This window comes from Phycodurus eques, chromosome 15 (genome assembly GCF_024500275.1).
Source record: "Phycodurus eques isolate BA_2022a chromosome 15, UOR_Pequ_1.1, whole genome shotgun sequence".
In the NCBI taxonomy this organism is placed as follows: domain Eukaryota; kingdom Metazoa; phylum Chordata; class Actinopteri; order Syngnathiformes; family Syngnathidae; genus Phycodurus; species Phycodurus eques.
The window spans coordinates 1,339,828-1,363,683 of NC_084539.1; the positions used below are offsets into that span (position 1 = coordinate 1,339,828).

Here is a 23,856-nt window from a genome sequence, read left to right on the forward strand (position 1 = left end):
CCGGTCCCGATTCCGATTTGTCATTGCAATTCCGGTTCCAAATGACTCTCGATTTTGATTGTTTTAGGGGGCTGGGTCAAAAAAGCCTGCATGTTTTAAATAAAATTCTGAACATCCATTTTCTTAGCAGCCCGCAGCATAGACTAAAACGAACATTTGATTCTGGGATCTTTATAACCAGTATCAATATCAAACCTATGAACCAAAAGGCAATCTGTGTGGAACAAACCCAATTGACTTGATATTCATTAATTAATGTTTCAGCGAACAATGAAATATATCATTTTTAAAATAGTTATTTGCAACTGTTTTATCACGTCAAATGGTTTATATGTGCAACTTGACTTCTTGTTTTAAGAATGTAGCCTTTTATTTTGAAGCCTAGCCTGAGGCACATCGTGAGAGGGAGCACATCAGACTTCTGTACATCGTGAAAGCCTCCTTTGCACAATATAATCTTATTCTTAGTGTTGCACTGTTTTGTTTTGTTTTTGTTTTGCCAAAGTTAAGACATCTCCTCCTGGTCGACGTCACCTTATCATGGTGGAGGGGTTTGTGTGTCCCAATGATCCAAGGAGCTAAGTTGTCTGGGTCATCACGCCACTGGTTGGGTCACCCATGTCAAACAGGTCCTATGTGAGGGGCCAGAAAAAGCACGGCGAAAAGACTCCTATGATGAAAAATATTAATGTATTGAGGTTTCCCTTGCCCGGACCCGGGTCACCGGGGCCCCCCTCTGGAGGTGGGGCACGAAGGTGAGCGTCTGGTGGCCGAGCCGGGCCTGCACCCATGGGTGCACAGCCCGAAAAGATAACGTGGGTCCCCCTTCCCATGAGCTCACCACCTGTGGGAGGGGACATAGGGGTCGGGTGCAGTGTGAGTTGGGTGTTGGCCGAAGGCAGGGACCTTGGCCTTGCGGTCACATGTCTTGGACACTCGGGTGAAGAGAGGGGCGGAGCTGTCAACTGATCACTACCTGGTGGTGAGTTGGCTCCGATGGTGGGGGAAGATGTCGGTCCGACGTGGCAGGCCCAAACGTATTGTGAGGGTCTGCTGGGAACGTCTGGCAGAATCCCCTGTCAGAAGGAGTTTCAACTCTCACCTCCGACAGAACTTTGCTCATGTTCCGGGGGAGGCTTGGGACATCGAGTCCGAGTGGACCATGTTCCACGCCTCCATTGCTGAGGCGGCCGACCGGAGCTGTGGCCGTAAGGTGGTCGGTGCCTGTCGTGGCGGCAATCCCCGAACCCGTTGGTGTGCTGTCAAGCTGAAGAAGGAGTCCTATTGGGCATTTTTGGCCTGTGGGACTCCTGAGGCAGCTGATGGGTACCGCCTGGCCAAGCGGAATGCAGCTCTGGTGGTCGCTGAAGCAAAAACTCGGGTATGGGAGGAGTTCGGTGAGGCCATGGAGAAAGACTTCCGGACGGCTTCAAGGAAATTCTGGTCCACCATCCGACGTCTCAGGAGAGGAAAGCAGTGCACCACCAACACTGTGTAAAGTGGGGATAGGGCGCTGCTGACCTCGACTCGGGACGTTGTGAGTCGGTGGGGAGAATACTTCGAAGACCTCCTCAATTCCACCGACACGCCTTCCCATGAGGAAGCAGAGTGTGGGTTCTCTGAGGCGGGCTCTCCTATCTCTGGGTTTGAGGTCACCGAGGTAGTTAAAAAGCTCCTCGGTGGCAGGGCCCCGGGGGTGGATGAGATTCACCCGGAGTTCCTAAAGGCTCTGGATGTTGTGGGGCTGTCCTGCTTGACACGCCTCTGCAACATCGCGTGGACATCGGGGACAGTGCCTCTGGATTAGCAGACTGCGATGGCGGTCCCCCTTTTTAAGAAGGGGTTGTGTTCCAACTGCAGGGGGATCACACTCCTCAGCCTTCCTGGTAAGGTCTATTCAGGGTTGCTGGAGAGGAGGGTCCGTCGGGAAGTCGAATCTCAGATTCAGGAGGAGCAGTGTGGTTTTCGTCTTGGCAGTGGAGCAGCTCTACACCTTCGTCAGATTTCTCGAGGGTGCATGGGAGTTCGCCCAACTAGTCTACATGTGTTTTGTGGACTTGGAGAAGGCGTTCGACCGTGTCCCTCGGGAGTCCTGTGGGGGGTGCCGGACCCCCTGATACGGGCTGTTCGGTCCCTGTACGACCGGTGTCAGAGTTTGGTCCGCATTGCCGGCGGTAAGTCGGACTCGTTTCCGGTGAAGGTTGGACTCCGCCAAGGCTGCCCTTTGTCACCGATTCTGTTCATAACTTTTATGGACAGAATTTCTAGGCGCAGCCGAGGCAGAGAGGGCGTCCGGTTTGGTGGCCTCAGTATTGCATCTCTGCTTTTTGCAGATGATGTGGTTCTGTTAGCTTCATCAAGCCGTGATCACCAGCTCTCACTGGAGCGGTTCGCAGCTGAGTGTGAAGCGGCTGGGATGAGAATCAGCACTTCCAAATCTGAGACTGTGGTCCTCAGTCGGAAAAGGGTGGCGTGCCCTCTCCAGGTCAGGGATGAGATCCTGCCCCAAGTGGAGGAGTTCAAGTATCTTGGGGTCTTGTTCACGAGTGAGGGAAAAATGGAACAGGACATCGGTAGGCGTAGCGGCTGGGATGAGAATCAGCACTTCCAAATCTGAGACCGTGGTCCTCAGTCGGAAAAGCGTGGCATGCCCTCTCCAGGTTGGGGATGAGATCCTGCCCCAAGTGGAGGAGTTCAAGTATCTTGGGGTCTTGTTCACGAGTGAGGGAAGAATGGAACAGGATATCGGCAGGCGTAGCGGTGCAGCATCTGCCGTGAGACTTTGTATCGGTCCGTTGTGGTAAAGAAGGAGCAAGGCCGAAAGGCGAAGCTCTAAATTTACCGGTCGATCTACGTTCCTACACTCATCTATCGTTACGAGCTGTGGGTCGATCCTGGATACAAGCTGCCGAAATGATTTCCCTCCACAGGGTGTCCGGGCTCTCCCTTAGAGATAGGGTGAGAGGTTCGGTCATCCGGGAGGATATCAGAGTAGAGCCGCTGCTTCTCCACATTGAGAGGACCCAGATGAGGTGGCTGGGGCATCTGATTCGGATGCCTCCCGGACGCCTCCCTGGTGAGGTGTTCCGGGCACGTCCTACCTGAAGGAGACTCCGGGGAAGACCCAGGACACGCTGGAGAGACTACGTCTCTCGGCTGGCAAGAGCACAGAGTGGAATGCTCAATGAGGTAAAAAAAAAGAACCTTAGAGTGTTAGCTGGAGACTTAGAGAAATCACTGGAACAAGCTAACTTCTCATTTGACAAATCTACCATACATAACAAACAAGAATAGGGTTCATGGGAAATCACCAAAAAGGAAACCGATGGCGCCTAAAACGGCATTGCTGCATGTTTGAAGTTGATACAGAGCACTTGGATGTTCCAGAGCACGACTGGCAAAATCTTCTGTGGACAGATGAAATCAAAGTTGTATTGTTTTGGAGGAACACACAACGCCATTTGTGGAACAAAAATGACACACCGGACGAACATCAAAACCTTATCCCAATTGTCAAACATGGTGGAGGAAGTATCATGGTATGGGCATGATTTAGCACCTCTGGGCCTGGACAGCTTGCTAACATCAATGCAAAAATTAATTAAAAAGGTTTATCAAGATATTTTGCAGAAGATCTTGAGGATGTCTGTTCAACAATTGAAGCTCAAAAGAGGATGGGTGTTGCAACAGGACAATGATCCAAAACACAGAAGCAAATGAACAACAGAATGACTACAAAAGAAGAGAATATGTGCTCTGGAGTGGCTAAGTCAAACTCCTGACCTCAACCCGATTGAGATGCTGTGGAGAGAACACAGCTATTCACAGCTATACATCAGACATTCCAGAAATCTTGCTGAACTGCAAGTTTTGGATAGCGGAATGGTCCAAAATTCATCGTGATCATTGTGCAAGTCTGATCTGCAACTTCAAGAAAGGTTTGGTTGAGGTTATTGCTGCCAAAGGAGGGTTTAGCAGCTATTAAATCCAAGGGTTCACTTAATTTTTTTCCTCCGTCCTATGAATGTTTACATGTTATGCTCTATAAAAATATGAAAAAAAAACTATTGTTTGCGTGGTATTAGTGTATGCAGACTGTTAATTCTTGTGATTTATATGACGATCAGACTACATTTTATGACCAATGTATGCAGAAATTCACATACTTTGTCCTCCCACTGTATACGTATTCACACAGTGTTTTCTGTGTCATAAAACACAGGGTGCAATATATATTTGTGCACCACAATATTGTAGCTTCAATTTAATACTCTCGAGAAGGGTCAACTTCAACTTAATGCTCTGGAGAAGGGGTCACCAATGTGATGCCTGTAGGCAGCTTGTAGCCCCCGAGTACCACATGAGTAGCCCGTGGGCCTGTTCTAAGAAAAGCTCACCAGTGATGGGACATTGTGATTCCCTTTGAATGTTGTACAAGTGATCATTTCAAATTGTAAACACTTGCCGAGATTTATAGAAATACAGTGTTTCCTTTGTTTTTGTTTGATACTGAAGACATTTAGGTTTCAGATCAAAAGATGAATATGAGACAAAGGTTCAGAATTCCAGTTTCTATTTCATGGTATTTACATCTAGATGTGTTCAACAACTCAGGACAGAGCATCTTTTGTAGGAACCCACCCATTTTTCAAGTGAGCAAAAGTATTGGAACACGAGACTGATGGGTGTTTCTAGTTGCTCAGGTGTTGCCTTTTAGATTGCTTGCTAGATAGTGCTTGTTCTTGGCTTTGGCTTTCACCTGTGAAAACTGTATTTGCTGTTAATCAAACATGCAGACCAGAGAGTTGTCTATAGGCGAATAGCAAACCATTTTGAAGTTGAGAGAAAAGGGAAAATCGATCAGAGGTATTGCACAAACATTGAGCATACCCAATACAACAATTTGGAATGTCCTGAAAAAGAAAGAAACGACTGGTGTACTGAGCAACAGACATTGAGCAGGTCGGCCAAGGATATCAACAGCAGTTGATGACAGAAACATTGTGAGAGCTGTGAAGAAACACCCAAAGACAACAGTCAGTCACATCACTGCCAACCTTCACAGGGCAGAGGGTGACGGTATCACAATCCACTGTTCAAAGAATACTTCGAGAGAAGAAATATACAGGCCATACCACAAGATGAAAACCACTCATCAGCAAAAAGAATCAGAAGGCCAAATTGGATTTTGCAAAGAAGTACAGAGATGAGCCACAAACGTTTTATGGACCGATGAGACCAAGATTAACCTCTACCGAAGTGATGGAAAGGCCAAAGTATGGGGAAAGAAAGGATCTGCTTATGATCCAAAACACACAAGCTCATCAGTGAAGCATGATGGAGGACATGTCATGGGTAGGGCTTGCATAGCTGCTTCTGGAACGGGCTCACTAGTCTTTATTGATGTAGCTCATGATGATAGCAGCAGAATGAATTCTGAAGTCGACAAAACCAATTTGTCTGGCAATTTACAGAAATATGCATCCAAACTAATCGGGAGAAGCGTCATCATACAACAAGACAATGACTCAAAACACACTGCCAACACAACAAAGGTTTTCATCAGGAGGAAAAAGTGGAAGCTCTTACACTGGCCCAGTCAATCACCGAACCTTAACCCAATAGAGCATGCATTTTACCTCCTGAGGAGACTGAAGGGAGAAACACCCAGAAACAAACAAGAACTGAAAGAGGTTGCAGTAAAGGCCTGGAAAAACATGTCAAATGAAGAATGCAATAGTCTGTTGAAGTCAAAGGGTCGCAGGCTTGATGCAGTTATTGAAATAAAAATATGAAATATTAAATGTGACTCACTTTAAGTTAATTTAATAATGTCTGTCACAATACTTTTTAAAAGCTGGAATTCTGAACTTATGTCCCATATTGATCTTTTGATCTGAAATCCAAATATCTTCAGTATATAACAAAAACAAAGGAATTGACCTTGCCGTTCCAATACTTTTGGAGGGGACTGTATTTCCTGCCTTGTAAAATAATTGTTAATAATCATTGTGAGAAAATATTAACATGATCAGTGTCTTCACATAGGTGAATATAATTAATTATTATTCATCCCATAATTGAAGAAAATGTGAGCAAATTTGCAATTTCAGAAGTATGTATCAAACTGGTAGCCCTTCGCATTAATCAGTAGCCAAGAAGTAGCTCTAAGTTTCAAACATATTTTGTCTTCATTTGAAATGGTTCTTTTTTTATTGTATTGTCTTTTGCTGCACTAACCACTGAATTTCCCGCTATTGGATTAATAAAGTCTTATCTAACATACTGAGCTGACGGGCAAAATTTACCATGGCTAATTAGCACACTACTGAAAAGACGCTTTTTATAGTTTCTGCAAGGCCCATTAGACACCCAATATGTACACTTGTAATTTATGCACTACACTTACCCAAACTGTAAGGTTACACACGTTATTTGTTTTCCTTTTTAATGGTGAGAATGTGCAATTTTATGTTCTCTCCAAACCCAGAGACCATCCACTTAAGTCCTACTTCCTAGAGACATGAGCACTGGAAGGCACTATTTGACAAATAAAATGAATGAATGAATGTAACCATTTATTTGGAGGTTCCCTCACAAAGACTGCTTGTTGTCGAATGAACTAGTTAATGGAGGCACTTCACAGTTTGGGAGCGATATGAAAATCTAGCCTCTGGTGTTGAAACTCAACAGGGTACAGCTTTAATTTAACGTAATAGAACTAAATCATTTGGAACTGTGTATTATCTTGAGAGACTAAGTCTAGGCTTTTATTTTTTTAATCACAGTCTGCCCGGAACCACATTCCATTAATTTCATTCTTTGCAGGGTCTTAACTGCGGGTTTTCACATTAAAGACTAACAGCATCATTGAAAAGGTTCACCCTGACCGAGAGGGCGAACAGTTACTTTTCTATCAATTTAAAAATCTGTGAAGCAGTGAACCCTAATTTACCTCTGGCCCTTGGACTTAAACCTGAATCAAAGCACAGCTTTTCACCTTCTGGTGCGCATTTGGCCTCTTCATAACAGGTTGCATCAGTAATGTAATAAACGTACAAGTTTGTTTGTCCACTGGTTTACTATAAATGACTTTACATTTTACATTTTACAAACAATTGAACAAGAGTCGTAAAGGTTTACAGTTACTAACGGCCAAACCTGTCATAATTCTATGGCGTTGATCTATATTAAGTTCAGGGGAAAGTGAGGCACCGAAAATGAAAGTTTATTCATATTTCACCTGGTAGTTTCACAATAAAGGAGAACTAAACCCAAGATGTCAGAACTTTGTTATATTTTAAATGTGCACTTGATCAGCTGCTGTTTACTTAAATCTATGAAGTATTTATTCCGGTTTGAGGTCGTTTCACTCTCACGAGAGTGCAAATTTGTGAGAATGTGACATACCAGCCCATTTCTGCCCGAAATGAAAACAATACAGTTAGCAAATATTCAGCAATGACACCTTACGCATTTCATTACATGAACAAAAGCGGCATTAAAAAAACATGATCAATAACGTCATCATCTACATATACTTAGAGAGTTGATCTGATCTTTCATATCAAGAAGTTGATGTACAATGCTTTTGCAATTTGTTTCATTTCCGCTGCAGCTCGTCAATCTCAGTCATGGTGGACACAGGATCGAATTAGTAAATTCATCGCTCTCAAAATCTGTCAGCTGACACAATTTACTTGCAACAATAAGTGTTGGGAAAATTACTTTATATATTAACATTGCAAAGAGGAACTATGCAGCAAAGTTGGAAAAACAGTTTAGCGCTAACGACTCTAAATCAGTCTGGCATGCATTCCAATCGCTGACCAATTACAAGCGACGACCCCCCCAAGCTGAGAATAATAGCACACTAGCCGACGACTTGAATACCTTCTACTGCAGATTTGAAAAGGACACTTTCACACCCCCACACCCATCCGGCCGCACCCCCGACCCCAATCACACCTCTGACTTTGGCGTTTACCATCCACGAACAGGATGTGAGACGCATCTTCAAACAACAAAAGATTAACAGAGCGGCAGGCCCAGACCATGTGTCGCCATCCTGCCTCGAAGTCTGCGCGGATCAGCTTGCGCCAGTCTTCTCTCAGATCTTCAATAGAGCTCTGGAACTGTGCGAAGTACCATCCTGTTTCAAACGCTCATCCATCATTCCAGTCCCCAAGAAACCTACAATCTCGGGTCTAAATGACTGCAGGCCTGTCGCCTTGACATCTCTGGTCAAGAAGTCCTTTGAACGTCTCGTGCTGGACCACCTCAAGAGCGTCACAGGTCGCCTGCTGGACCCACTGCTGTTTGCCTACCAAGCGAACCGGTCTGTGAATGATGTAGTCAACATGGGACTGCACTTCATCCTAGAACACCTTGACACAGCAGGGACCGAGGATCCTGTTCGTGGACTTCAGCTCAGCGTTCAACACCATCATCCCTGAACTCCTTTCATCCAAGTTTCTCCAGCTCAGCGTCTCACCTGCCATCTGCCAGTGGATTTACAGCTTCCTGACGGGCAGGACACAGCAGGTGAGTCTGGGAGAGACCACCTCATCCACATGCAGCATCAGCACTGGGGCGCCCCGAGGTTGTGTCCTCTCTCCGCTGCTCTTCTCTCTCTACACGAATGACTGCACCTCAGCGCACCCGGCTGTCAAACTCCTCAAGTTTGCAGATGACACCACTGTCATCGGCCTCATCAAGGACGGTGATGAGTCTGCATATCGACAGGAAGTGGGCCAGCTGGAGCTGTGGTGCGGCCGACACAACCTGGAGTTGAACACGCTCAAGACTGTAGAGATGATCGTGGACTGCAGGAGGCATCCTTCGCCACAGCTGCCTCTCACGTTGTCCAGCTGCCTTGTGTCAACCGTCGAGACCTTCAAGTTCCTGGGAATTACAGTCTCTCAGGACCTGAATTGGGCGACCAACATCAACTCCGTCCTCAAAAAGGCCCAGCAGAGGATGTACTTCCTGCGGCTTCTGAGGAAGCACGGCCTGCCACGGGAGCTGCTGAGGCAGTTCTACACAGCGGTCATCGAGTCAGTCCTGTGTTCTTCCATCACAGTCTGGTTTGGTGCTGCTACAAAAAAGGACAAACTCCAACTGCAACAGACAATCAAAACTGCTGAAAGGATTGTCGGTAACCCCCTACCCACCCTTGAGGACTTGCACGCTGCCAGAACTAAGACAAGAGCGTGCAAAATCCTCTCGGACCCTCCGCATCCCGGTCACCGGCTCTTCCAGCTCCTTCCCTCAGGTAGGCGCAACTGATCAATGCAAACTAGAACGAGCAGACATTCCAACAGGTTCTTCCCTCTTGCAATCAACTTCTTAAACACTTAACCTATAATTCCATTACAACATGCTGGCAATTTTTTGACTTGAGTTCGTTGTCACATTTCTGTGGGGCCAATTATACATTACTCGTGCACTCACTGTAGTAGACTCGCCACGCTGCACTATTTACATGTCTGATGTTGACCTTTACTGGCCACTCATGCCAGAGTAGCATCTGCTCCATTTGCACACTGATTGAGGAGTATCTGTAACATTTGCACAACCGACATTGTCCCAGATGATCGCACTACTCGTCACTTTAAACCGCATCCACTCCTTGAAGTCTCGGTGCCCTTTGCACAATGATCATTGCACCGGACTATTGCAATATTAGTCATTCGAACTGCTCTAAGTGCTAGAGGACTCTGCATCTTTTGCACAATTGTCCAAAAAAAAAAAAAAGAAAATGTACCGGCATTACCAGATAACTATTAACCCTTTATTGCCCAGTGACTGTTTTTCTCAATGTCTTTATGTCTCCAAAGTGTTCTGTCAATTGACTGTCTGTTGTCGTACGAGAGCGGCTTCAACTACCGGAGACAAATTCCTTGTGTTTTTTGGACATACTTGGCAAATAAAGATGATTCTGATTCTGAAATGTAATCCTGTTGACAATGGAACAGTACTGTAACAATTTTAATTACTTTCTCAAAGGCATACAAATAATTTAATTTGATTACATTTTAATTCATTCATCCATCCATCCATCCATTTTCTTCCATCCATTGCTTATCCAAGGTGGGGTCGCGGGGGCAGTAGCTTTAGCAGGGACGCCCAGACTTCCCTCTACCCAGCCACTTCATGCAGCTCTTCCGGGGGGATCCCAAGGCGTTCCCAAGCCAGCCGAAGCATTTAGTCTCTCCAGCGCATCCTGGGTTGTCCCCGGGGTCTCCTCCCAGTGGGACGTGCTCGAACACCTCACCAGGGAGGCATTCGAATCAGATGCCCCAGCCACCTCATCTGGCTCCTCTCGATGTGGAGGAGCAGCGGGTCTACTCTGAGATCCTCCCGGATGACCGAGGTTCTCACCCTATCTCTATGGGAGTGCCTGGACACCCTGCAGAGGAAACTCATTTCGGCCGCTTGTACCCGGGATCTTGTTCTTTCGGTCACAACCCACAGGAACGTAGATCAACCGTTAAATCGAGAGCTTCGCCTTCCGGCTCAGCTCCTTCTTTAACACAACGGATTGATACAATGTCCGCATCACTGCAGACGCTGCACCGATCCGCCTGTTGATCTCTGTTTCCATTCTTCCCTCACTCGTGAATAAGACTTCATAGATTTAAGTAAACAGATACTTGAACTCCTCCACTTTGGGTAGGATCTCATCCCCGACCTGGAGAGGACACGCTACCCTTTTCCGACAAAGGAGCATGGTCTCAGATTTGGAGGTGCTGATTCTCATCCCAACCGCTTCAACTGCTCAACAGCAAACTGCTCCAGTGAGAGTTGGAGGTCACGGCTTGATGAAGCTAACAGAACCACATCATCTGCAGAAAGCAGAGATGCAATACTGAGGCAACCAAACCGGACCCCCTCTATGCCTCGGCTGTGCCGAGAAATTCTGTCCATAAAAGTTATGAACAGAATCGGTGACAAAGGGCAGCCATGGCGGAGTCCAACCCTCACCGGAAACGAGTCCGACTTACTGCCAGATATGCGGACCAAACTCTGACTCCGGTCGTACAAGGACCAAACAGCCCGTATCAGGGGGTTCAGTACCCCATACTCCCGAAGCACTCCCCACAGGACACCCCGAGGGACACGGTCGAACTCCTTCTCCAAGTCCACAAAACACATGGAGACTGGTTGTGCAAACTCCCATGCACCCTCGAGGACCCTGTCGAGGGTGTAGAGCTGGTCCACTGTTCCACGGCCAGGACGAAAACCACACTGCTCCTCCTGAATCTGAGATTAATCTTCCCGACGGACCCTCCTCGACAGCACCCCTGAATAGACCTTAGGCTATAGGCTGAAGAGTGTGATCCCCCTGTAGTTGGAACACACCCTCCATAAATCTCATCCACCCCCGGGGCCCTGCCACCGAGAAGCTTTTTAACTAACTCGGTGACCTCAACCCCAGAGATAAGAGAGCCCGCATCAGAGAACCCAGACTCTGCTCCCTCATGGGAAGGCGTGTCGGTGGAATTGAGGAGGTCGGTGGAATTGAGGAGGTCTTCGAAGTATTCTCGCCACCGGCTCACAACGTCCCGAGTCTGCTTCCCCCACTTGCGACGCCGGATGGTGGACCAGAATTTCCTCGAAGCCGTCCGGAGGTCTTTCTCCATGGCCTCACCGAACTCCTCCTATGTCCATTTTTGCTTCAGCGACCACCAAAGCTGCATTCCGCTTGGCCAGCCAGTACCCATCAGATGCCTCAGGAGTCCCACAGGCCAAAAAGGCCCGATAGGACTCCTTCTTCAGCTTGACGGCATCCCTCACTGTTGATGTCCACCAACGGGTTCAAGGATTGCCGCCACGACAGGCACCAATCACCTTACGGCCACAGGTCCGGTCGGCCGCCTCAGCAATGGAGGTGCGGAACATGTTCCACTCAGACTCGATGTCCCCCGCCTCCCCCGGAACATGAGCAAAGTTCTGTTGGAGGTGGGAGTTGAAACTCCTTCAGATAGGGGATTCCGCCAGACGCTCCCAGCAGACCCTCACGATATGTTTGGGCTTGCCATGTCGGACTGGCATCTTCCCCCACCATCGGAGACAACTCACCACCAGGTGGTGATCAGTTGATAGCTCCGCCCCTCTCTTCACCCGAGTGTCCAAGACATGCGGCCGCAAGTCCGATGACACGACCACAAAGTCGATCATCGGACTGCGACCTAGGGTGTCCTGGTGCCAAGTGCACGTGTGGACACCCTTATGCTTGAACATGGTGCTCGTTATGGACAAGCCGTGAGGAGCACAGAAGTCCAATAACAGAACACCGCTCGGGTTCTGATTGGGGGGGCCGTTCCTCCCAATCACGCCCTTCCAGGTCTCACTGCCTTCCAGGTCTCACTGTGCCTACGGGTCGACCCGCGTCCGGGCAAGGGAAACCTGAGTCCATTTTTTGTCTTCTTCATAAGGGGTCTTTGAGCCATGCTTTGTCTGGTCCCTCACCTTGGACCCGTTTGCCATGGGTGACCCTGCCAGGGGCATAAAGCCCCAGACAACTTAGCTCCTATGATCATTGGGACACACAAACCCCTCCACCACGATAAGGTGACGGCTCAAGGAGGGGTAATTCATTAATTCATTTTCTGTACCGCTTATCCTCACTAGGGTCGTGGGCGTGCTGGAGCCTATCGCAGCTATCTTCAGGCGAGAGGCGGGGCTACACCCTGAACTGGTCGCCAGCCAATCGCAGGGCACATATAAACAAACAACCATTCGCACTCACATTCACACCTACGGGCAATTTAGAGTTTTCAATTAACCGACCATGCATGGTTTTGGGATGTGGGAGGAAACCGGAGTGCCCGGAGAAAACGGGGAGAACATGCAAACTCCACACAGGCGAGACCGGGGATTGGACCCGGGTCCTCAGAACTGTGAGGCAGACGCTCTAACCAGTCATTCACCGTGCCGTTACATAATCTCATTATATGTAATTAATTACTCCCCAATACTGTCTACGGGCAAGCATATGGTGCTGTACATTTAAGGGACAGGATAGCAGCTTCTACTGCATATTCCTGGCGAAGTTGCAAGAGAAAAAAGACCAAAATAAAGATGAACGTAGGCATGGGAAGGCCAAATTCATCATTACACTTCAAATAGCTTATTTGTTTTTTCAACTTACAAGCACAATTCCAGCCTCAAGTCAAAGTCAACCCAGCCACCACAAGGATTGTTCATACAATGCCTGATGGTAACACACTGCCAACACACTCAAAATAAATGTCCATGTACAACCTCAATTCCAATGAAGTTGGGATGTTGTGTTAAACATAAAAACAAACAGAATACAATGATTTGCAAATCATGTTCAACCTATATTTAATTGAATACACTACAAAGTCAAGATATTTAATTTTCAAACTGATAAACTTCATTGTTTTTCGAAAATATTCATGAACTTAGAATTTTATGGCTGCAACATGATCCAAAAAAAGCAGGGACACGTGGCAAAAAGACTGAGAAAGTTGAGGAATGCTCATCAAACACCTGTTTGGAACATCCCACAGGTGAACAGGCCAATTGGGACCAGGTGGGTGCCATGATTGGGGAGAAAAGGAGATTCCTTGAATTGCTTAGTCATTCACAAGCAATGATGGAGCGAAGTTCACCTCTTTGTGAACAAGTGTGGAAGAAAATTGTCGAACAGTTTAAGGACAATGTTCCTCAACGTACAATCGCACGGAATTTAGGGATTTCATCATCTGCGGTCCATAATATCATCAAAAGGTTCAGAGAATCTGGAGAATTCACTGCATGTAAGCGGCAAGGCCGAAAACCAACATTGAATGCCCGTGACCTTCGATCCCTCAGGCGGCACAGCATCAAAAACCGACATCAATCAGAATCAGAATCATCTTTATTTGCCAAGTATGTCCAAAACACACAAGGAATTTGTCTCCGGTAGTTGGAGCCGCTCTAGTACAACAGACAACAGTCAATTCACAGAACACTTTGGAGACATGTGTAAAGGTTATCACCACATGGGCTCAGGAACACTTCAGAAAACCATCCATCCATCCATCCATTTTCTGAGCCTCTTCTCCTCACAAGGGTCGTGGGCGTGCTGGAGCCTATCCCAGCTGTCATCGGGCAGGAGGCGGGGTACACCCTGAACTGGTTGCCAGCCAATCGCAGGGCACATACATACAAACAACCATCCGCACTCACATTCACACCTACGGGCAATTTAGAGTCTCCAATTCATGCATGTTTTTGGGATGTGGGAGGAAACCGGAGTGCCCGGAGAAAACCCACGCACACACGGCGAGAACATGCAAACTCCACACAGGCGGGGCCGGGGATTGAACCCGGGTCCTCAGAACTGTGAGGCTGACGCTCTAACCAGTCGGCCACCGTGCCGCCTTCAGAAAACCAATGTCAGTAAATACAATTTAGTGCTACATCCGTAAGGGCAACTTGAAACTCTACTCTGCAAAGCAAAAGCCATTTATCAACAACACCCAGAAACGCCACCGGCTTCTCTGGGCCCGAGCTCATCTAAGATGGACTGATGAAAAGTGGAAAAGTGTTCTGTGGTCTGACTAGTCCACATTTCAAATTGTTTTTTGGAAATTGTGGACGTCGTGTCCATCGGGCCAAAGAGGAAAAGAATCATCCGGACTGTTATGGACGGAAAGTTCAAAAGCCATGGGGCATGGTATGGGGCTGTGTTAGTGCCAATCGCATGGGTAACTTACACATCTGTGAAGGCACCATTAATGCTAAAAGGTACATACAGGTTTTGGAGAAATATATGCTACCATCCAAGCAACGTCTTTTTCATGGACGCCCCTGCTTATTTCAGCAAGACAATCCCAAACCACATTCTGCACGTGTTACAACAGCGTGGCTTCGTAGTAAAAGAGTGCGGGTACTAGACTGGCCTGCCTACAGTCCAGACCTGTCTCCCATTGAAAATGTGTGGCGCATTATGAAGCGTAAAATACGAGAAGAGAGACCCCGGACTGTTGAACAGCTCAAGCTGTACATCAAGCAAGAATGGGAAAGAATTCCACCGACAAAGCTTCAACAATTAGTGTCCTCAGTTCCCAAAAGTTTATTGAATGTTGTTAAAAGAAAAGGTGATGTAACAGTGGTAAACATTACCCTGTCCCAGCTTTTTTGGAATGTTTTGCAGCCATAAAATTCCAAGTTAATGATTATGTGCTAAAAATAATAAAGTTTATCAGTTTGAACATTAAATATCTTGTCTTTGTAGTGTATTCAATTAAATATAGGTTGAACATGATTTGCAAATCATTGTATTCTGTGTTTATTTCTGTGTCAAAGTCCACACGTGCACTTGGCACCAGGACACCCTCGGTCGCAGTTCGATGATCGACTTTGTGGTCGTGTCATCGGACTTGCGGCCGCATGTCTTGGACACTCGGGTGAAGAAAGGGGCGGAGCTGTCAACTGATCACCACCTGGCGGTGTGTTGGCTCCAATGGTAGGGGAAGATGCCGGTCCGATGTGGCAGGCCCAAACGTATTGTGAGCGTCTGCTGGGAATATCTGGCAGAATCCCCTGTCAGAAGGAGTTTCAACTCCAACCTCCGGCAGAACCCACGTCCTCTATTGCCGAGGCGGCCGACCGGAGCTGTGGCCATAAGGTAGTCGGTGCCTGTCGTGGCGGCAATCCCCGAACCCGTTGGTGGACACCAGTGGTGAGGGATGCCGTCAAGCTGAAGAAGGAGTCCTATCGGGCCCTTCAGCTGATGGGTACCGGCTGGCCAAGCGGAATGCAGCTTTGGTGGTCGCTGAAGAAAAACCCGGGTATGGGAGGAGTTCGGTGAGATCATGGACAAAGACTTCCGGACGGCTTCGAGGAAATTCTGGTCCACCATCCGACGTCTCAGGAGGGGGGAGCAGTGCACCTTCAACACTGTGTATAGTGGGGATGGGGCGCTGCTGACCTCGACTCGGGACATTGTGAGTCGGTGGGGAGAATACTTCGAAGACCTCCTCAACACACGCCTTCCCATGAGGAAGCAGAGTCTTGGTTCTCTGAGGCGGGCTCTCCTGCCTCTGGGGTTGAGGTCACCGAGGTGGTTAAAAAGCTCCTCGGTGGAAAGGCCACAGGAGTGGATGAGATTCACCTGGATTTCCTAAAAGCTCTGAATGTTGTGGGGCTGTCCTGGTTGACACGCCTCTGCAGCAACGCGTGAACATCGGGGACAGTGCCTCTGGATTGGCAGACTGGGGTGGTGGTCCCCGGAGGGTGTGTTCCAACTACAGGTGGATCATACTCCTTAGCCTCCCTGGTAAGGTCTATTCATGGGTGGTGTAGAGGAGGGTCCATCGGGAAGTCAAATCTCAGATTCAGGAGGAGCAGTGTGGTTTCCGTCCTGGCCGTGGAACAGTGGACCAGCTCTCCACCCTCGGCAGGGTCCTCGAGGGTCCCTTGGAGTTCGCCCAACCAGTCTAAATGTGTTTTGTGGACTTGCTGAAGGCATTCGACAGTGTCCCTCGGGGAGTCCTGTGGGGGGTGCTTCGGGAGTATGTGGTACGACGGGAGTCAGAGTTTGTTCCGCATATCCAGCAGTAAGTCGGACTCGTTTCCGGTGAGGGTTGGACACCGCCAAGGCTGCCCTTTGACACCGATTCTGTTCATAACTTTTATGGACAGAATTTCAAGGCGCAGGCGAGGCGTAGAGGGGATCCGGTTTGGTGGCCTTAGTATTGCATCTCTTTTTGCAGATGATGTGGTTCTGTTGGCTTCTTCAAGCCGTGATCTCCAACTCTCACTGGTACAGTTCGCAGCCGAGTGTGACGCGGCTGGGATGAGAATCAACATCTCCAAATCTGAGACCATGGTCCTCAGTCGGAAAAGGGTGGCGTGCCCTCTCCAGGTCTGGGATTAGCTCATGCCCAAGTGGAGGAGTTCAAGTATCTTGGGGTCTTGTTCACAAGTGAGGCAAGAATGGACCGGGAGATCGACAGGCGGATCAGCGCAGCGTCTGCAGTGATGCAGACTTTGTATCGGCCCGTTGTGGCAAAGAAGGAGCGAAGCCGAAAGGCAAAGCTCTCAATTTACCGGTTGATCTTCCCACCCTCACCTATGGACACGAGCTGTGGGTCGTGACTGAAAGAACAAGATCCCGGACACAAGTGGCCGAAATTAGTTTCCTCCGCAGGGTGTCCGGGCTCTCCCTTAGAGTGAGAAGGGTGAGAGATCCGAATTTGACAAAGAATGCCCACATTCTGGGTTGCGCCACCCAGAGTTCGCAACTTCCACAAGGGAGAATGTGGCCCGAAGTGATATCCTGATTCAACCGATCTTGCGGTAATCAGGCTTGGGTGTGGCCAGTGAAATTGAACTCAACTGTCCAACAACTGTAGTTAATCCCAGTTAAATCATTTTCTATTTAACAACGGAGGCAATTACTTTGTCATAATGGTCCATAAATGTTATTTTTATTCTGAAACTGCACTTTGCATACTTGGGTTGTGTTTGTGAGATATTAAAATTTGTTTGATCATCGGAAACTACTTTTATTTATTTTTAAATAAACAGACTCTCCAATGTCTCAATGTATTGGCAAAAAATAATCCACTGAGCACAAATTTCTATCCTTTATTATTTACATTATGAAACTGAATTTTGGGGAAAAAAAATCTTAACTGTCAAAACTTCACACAAATGAAGAAAATATCCTTCAAATTTGTTTTTACATAAATAACCGTGGATCTTTAAGAAAATCAGATCCTCTTTTTCCACTAAATAAACTCAGTTTGAGAGCGGAATATGCCCAGCATCCTCATTAAAAATTTGCTCAACCAGTTCACCATTCGGAGGTTGTTAAAGCGATTAACAGGCTCCTTTTATTCTGCCTCCATTAGCCTGCTTCAGACTGACCCGATATTAAAAAAAAAATCAAATAAAAACTACATACTTCCCTTGCCTGAGGCAGTCTAGTCCTGTGTGGTGAGGATTCGGCGACAGACAAAGGGGATTAGAGATCCTAAGATGCACACATAAAACCCTTCTGCATTCAAGTCGACCAACTCTGGAACCCTTATGAAACCTGACCTGGATGAAAGAAAGGCCAAACTCTGGACGCTTTAGGCTGCTTAGCCACTCGCTTGACAACAGCTTGCTCTTATTCCCCTGTTTACGTCAAAAAATAATCATAATAATAATAATAACAAATAACACACTAGCTCTACATAGTTGTGAAAATTATCATGGGGAAATGTTTCATACTGCTGATGTCAAGTTTTAGAAACTCAAGCTTAACTGTTTGTTTGTTTTTTTCCTCAGCGATGGACAGTCTACAAAAGTAGAGGAATGGGGGGTGGGCTAAGTAGAGAATGGGAGTGCAAGTCCACCCCCCTCACCCCATCTATTTAGTGATTACGCAGTCTACAAGGCATGGCAGATCTATCGTAAACCGTTTTCTCACTGATACAGAGGATTCACAGGGAAGGGAACAAAACATTTGCAGTATTCTACCGCTTTTCTGAACTGGAGTTGGAATGTGTGTTCTTCTCTGGAGTTCTACTGACGACACAATAAAACTATTTCACCAGTGCACAGTCATTCGATGGTGACTCCACGGTTTTAAGTTTAAAACAGGACACAAATAACATACAAGACTGACAAAAACAAGTCAGTGCATCATTTGTTGGTTCCATTTTCAATTGTCCATTGAAAATCAAAAACTGAAAAAGTGAGTGATTTTGTTTTGGGGGTTTTTTCCCAAAACAATTGCAGTTTCCATCATTTATTTTTAGGTTCAGATAAAAAAAAGAATCTGAAATTAAAAAAACAGGCAACTGAAATTAGCTTTATTTTAATATTTAATTGGTTGTGTGTATGTGACCCGGAATTTTGGTAACAAAATCAGTCACATAAACACAACCAATTAAATATTGAAATCAAAATCAGTCCTGTGGCCCATTTTTCTAGTTTGTATTTTGGATCTGAGCATTTTGTTGGGCTTGAGTAAAACCCAATAAAACAACCACTTACTTTTTCATTTATTCCAAAATAAGGAACAATTTCAACAAGACGTGTGAAGCCAACAAGACCGGATTCCCATTCAAAAGCCGGAAGACTCCACCTTCATCATGCATATCATCAAAGTCAAGAGCGTTTTGTTGTTTTAACATTTACGGTGGATAATGTTGTTTTACACTTGTTTGCACAGGATGACAAATGAAAAAAACAAAACAGCGGTTAATTTATGATACCTTGGAACTAAAGAACAGTGATGCCTGAAAAGTAAATTACGGTTTTCGGTGGCGACAGTTTGACCTTGGAACAGACTATTTCCCATTCCATTATTTCTTACAGGAAAATACATTTAACTGCATTAAGTTGGGTTCAGTCCCATAATGTTATGCCTGTGGGAAAATAAATCTCAGGGTTTATCAGTCAGGTACAGTACCGATTCATCATTTTTGGACTATAAAAGGGAAACATTCTTTTGTCTGTGTTGGCAAAAGATCCTTCCAGATCCTAATTTCAAGACTTCTTTGTCAAAAAATGTTTAAATAAGCTTGACTGTGAAGACCCATTCCAATCCCATAACTTTCTCAGGGGATGTAAATGCTATTTAGTACTCCAGCAAATAGATTTTCTAGTTGGCAACGTTAAATAGCAACCACAAGTAGGCCTATAAAATATTGTTTATTATTACACATATATTAGGTATATTTATGTGTGACGGTTGATGCCAGCTCTCAGGCTGGCAACGCTGTACTCTCTGTCAGACTTCGTTGACTGGACGGCGGCATAAAATTGTTGCAGGGTATCAATCAAAACATCAACGGTAACGTGAGCAGTGCGCCTTTGTCAGTTTTGCTGACCTATTTTGCGGTTTTGTTTGCATTGATTTCATCCTTCCCATCTGCAAGTTGATTGAAATCTTACATAGTGAACTGTTTGTGCGGCTTCTGTCTCTTCATTTTGGCCTCGATCCCTCATCAGAATCCCAGCCATCAAAGGTGTTGTAATCACCAAGTGAAGTAAAAGAGTACCGTAATTTCTCGTGTATAATCCGCACCCATGTATAATACGCACCCCCAAAATTAACCTCAAAATTCTGGAAAACCCTTCTACCTATGTATAATGCATTTTTACAATGCAAGATTTTGCGTCTACCCATATGATCAAAACATGAGGTATTATCTGTATTTTGTTAGTTTTTTTTCAAAGAATTATTCTGAAGTTAAGCACTTTATTTGAACACTGAATCCATTTTTTTATTTACTTGCTCTTGTTCTGAAATTCACAGCACTGCCTTTATTTTGTAATTTAGAAAACACAAGAGTTGTGCTCATATGTTTGATTACCCAGGCAGAATTTGTAAGATGGGTACAATTCTTTAAAGAACACATGAAGGACCAGGAGAAACACATTTAATTTTATTTGAATGGGATTGAAATTAAACGGTCAAAGCATTTCAGAAAAGCATTATGATTAAACAAAACATAACCATAAAGAAATGAATGATGGTTGTTGTTCAGTCATCAGTCATATTTAAAAAAAAAACAAAAAAACAATATTTCACAAATTCTGCTGGGGTATGCAAATTTATTAGCACAACTGCACATATATAATGCAGTCATACGTACCCCTGTCATATTGGAATGTAAGTGTAGGCTTTTTCATAACCACTAGGTGGCAGTGGCATTTTGGAATGAATCTTGGCCATTTTAAATGTATTAAAAGAACAAGATGATTAATCTCTTCAAAAAAAAAAAAGACTTTTTTCCAGATTTACAGTATGCATGTTATATCCAAGTTCTCCAAAGCGTACTTCAGAGCATCTTGTTGTCATGTGTCCTCAGTCACAAGCTCCACTGCCCCAAGACATTTCCTGCCACAGAATTTTCTGCTATTATTCGTGCTCCCCTTTGAACCCAGCTACCCCCATTTCCTGTTTTGCTCCCTAAAACGATCCTCAGACATATTGTTGGGGCCTGCTGACCTGAAAAATAAAGTCAATACCTCAGATCCTATTGTCTCTCAAGAAAATTAAAGACCTGATCGCAAAAGGAATACACTGTGACTGAATACGATTGCACTTTTCCAACAATATACATGGCAATAAACCAAGGACTATAGATTGCAGCACAAATAGTGACATAAAACAAAACAAAATAGGCCCTAAATAAATTCAAATGATCAGCATCTCAAATCGTATCAACATGCTTGCTGTTAAACTCTAATAGTAATGATTTTTAGAGGACATTTTATTTTGCTGACCAAAAATCAATCTCGCGTTGACATAATTATTACGGCTGAAACCTGACACACGTTCGACTGATGTCAGATTTTTAGAAACTCAAGTTTGTCTGTTGTTAAGTTTTCCTCAGCGACAGACAGTCCACAGAAGCAGGGGGCCTGACAGGGTGGGGGACGGGTTGGCTAAGCGAAGGACTGCAAGTATTTTCTTTTCATCTATTTGGTGATTACCCAGTCTACCAAGCGTGGGACATTCAATCGCGGGAAAGAGTTTTCTCACTGATACAGAGGATTCAAAGTTAGGGGGAGGGGGGTAGGGGGGGGGGGGGCATGTTTAGTGTTCTACTGTTTTCCCAAAACTGTGTGGGAATGTGTGATCTGGAGTTCAAATACAGTATGTCCCTGAAATTCTCTCAATAAATCCAAATGACTACCGTCATCAGTTTTAGATACCATCCCACAGTTACCTCTTCAAATCATATCAATAAGATGACTATTCAAAAAAAAAAAAAAATATATATATATATATATATATATATATATACTAATGATGATGCTTCAATTATACAGATTTGCAGTAGCTGTATTCTAAAATTAGCTATAATTATTTAGCAATCGTGCTTCCGATGTGGTTTTGTCTGTTGCAGTGCGAACTCGCGGCAACACCTGACTCTATTTGTCATAGCGTTGTGAGAGGTTGCTCGCATGCTTGGCCAACTCACTATGCTCCCATCAGTCAGCAAACTGTTAGTGAATAATGCCAGCTGTTCGCAACTCAAATTGAAATAACCATCTGTTCTGTTTTTTTTTTTGTTTTTTGTTTTTTTTACAGTACGCTAAGCATTGAATATCCCAAGTCTGAGCATCAAGCGTAAACATTTTTTCCATCGCCATTCGCCATCCGAAGCGTGGCAGACGGAGAGGTTGTCGTTTCCTTTATTAAACAGGTAAGGTAACTGAAAACAGCTTCTAATTTTCAACGCCAACCTGGGGGGGGAGGGGGGGGGGGGCGCAATTCAGGGTTCAGTGCCTTGCCCAAGGACACCTTGACAGCATTGCCCGTACAAATGCAAGTTGATGTTCAGAGGTTGTTGGTTTTTTTTTCCTCTCTCTTCGTCGTCTCAGTCGCACGTCTTGATTTAATTTTATGGCCGCTTTTGGAACATTGTTACTTGCTTGTTTTATGGCATACTAGTGACCCACACAGGCATTATCGAATTATTACATTATTTTTTGGGGGGAATATGCCGAGGGTCAGAAATAGTTTGATGTTGCTCAATTTTGACTTATCAACATCGTGTCTGTGACGGTATTCAGACAGGCTGGGCCGAGTGGAGCCAAGAGAAGCCCCAAGGACCAGACTCAACAATAAGCTCCTTTATTACGGACTGAAACTGAAGACAGCGGGGGGGGGGGCACACCCTGCGGGCTCTGCATATATCAGCATATATGGATCACAAGCTCCTATGGCGATACACAAATAACGTCCCATTAAGCAGAAGTTTGCAGCAAACTACATATCTTCAACTGGCATAATGTGCTGATGAAATTATAGCATTATATGACTTTATAAATACACACCGGATGTCTCGGAAATGAATTCACATTCAAAGAAGTAAGACCGCAGCATCAACTATAATTATCTGGCTTTTTTTTTTTTTTTTTTTTTTTGATTCTATTTCGTGCAAGGAGGTGGTTATCATTCATAACTTTCATAAAGGAGCGTCCGCATGATATTATTTGCATGACCATATGTACATTGCACATTTGCAAATCAAGCCCAGTGCTATATTATACAAAGAGAGGAAACTGATGAGAGTTAAGAGTCGAGAAAAGGAAAGCATAAGGCTACATGAGAGTGCTGGTTCCAATCATTGAATGTACTCTTTCATTTCTACAACAGAGACTACTCGCTTTGCTTTTTTTTTTTTTTTTTTTTTTTTTTTTTTTTAATCCACAGGTACGTATGAAATTGTCTTCTTCTTTTTCCTTTGGGCTTGTCCCGAGCTTGATGAGCTCGTTTCTAACTCGATTCAACCCGGTCACTCCGAGAACGAACCTCAACATCTTCATTTCGGCCACCTCCAGCTCTGCTCTTCAGTGCCACTGTCTCGAATCCGTCCATCATGGCTGGCCTCACCACTGTCTTATAAACTTTGCCCTTCATCCTAGCAGAGACGGTTGACCCCCAGTATTTTGACCCCCCAGAATTTATCTTCTTAATCTTCCTTGTCGAACAGTTTCAGGACAATGTTCCTCAATGGACAATTGCAAGGAATTTAGGGATTTCATCATCTACGGTCCATAATATCATCAAAAGGTTCAGAGAATCTGGAAAAATCACTGCAAGTAAGCGGCAAGGCCGAAAACCAACATTGAACGCCCGTGACCTTCCATCCCTCAGGCGGCACTGCATCAAAAACCGACATCAATGTGTAAAGGATATCACCGCATGGGCTCAGGAACACTTCAGAAAACCAATGTCAGTAAATACAGTTCGGCGCTACATCCGTAAGGGCAACTTGAAACTCTACTATGCAAAGCAAAAGCCGTTTATCAACAACACCCAGAAACGCCGCCGGCTTCTCTGGACTTAATCAAAGTGGAAAAGTGTTCTGTGGTCCGACG

General features: G+C 45.4%; 1 protein-coding gene across 3 annotated transcripts in view; it reads right to left on the reverse strand.

Annotated features, from left to right (window-relative positions):
• megf10 (multiple EGF-like-domains 10) overlaps positions 1 to 23,856 on the reverse strand; it is a 111,430-nt gene that overhangs the window by 49,320 nt on the left and 38,254 nt on the right. The gene's annotated exons all lie outside the window — the stretch shown is intronic.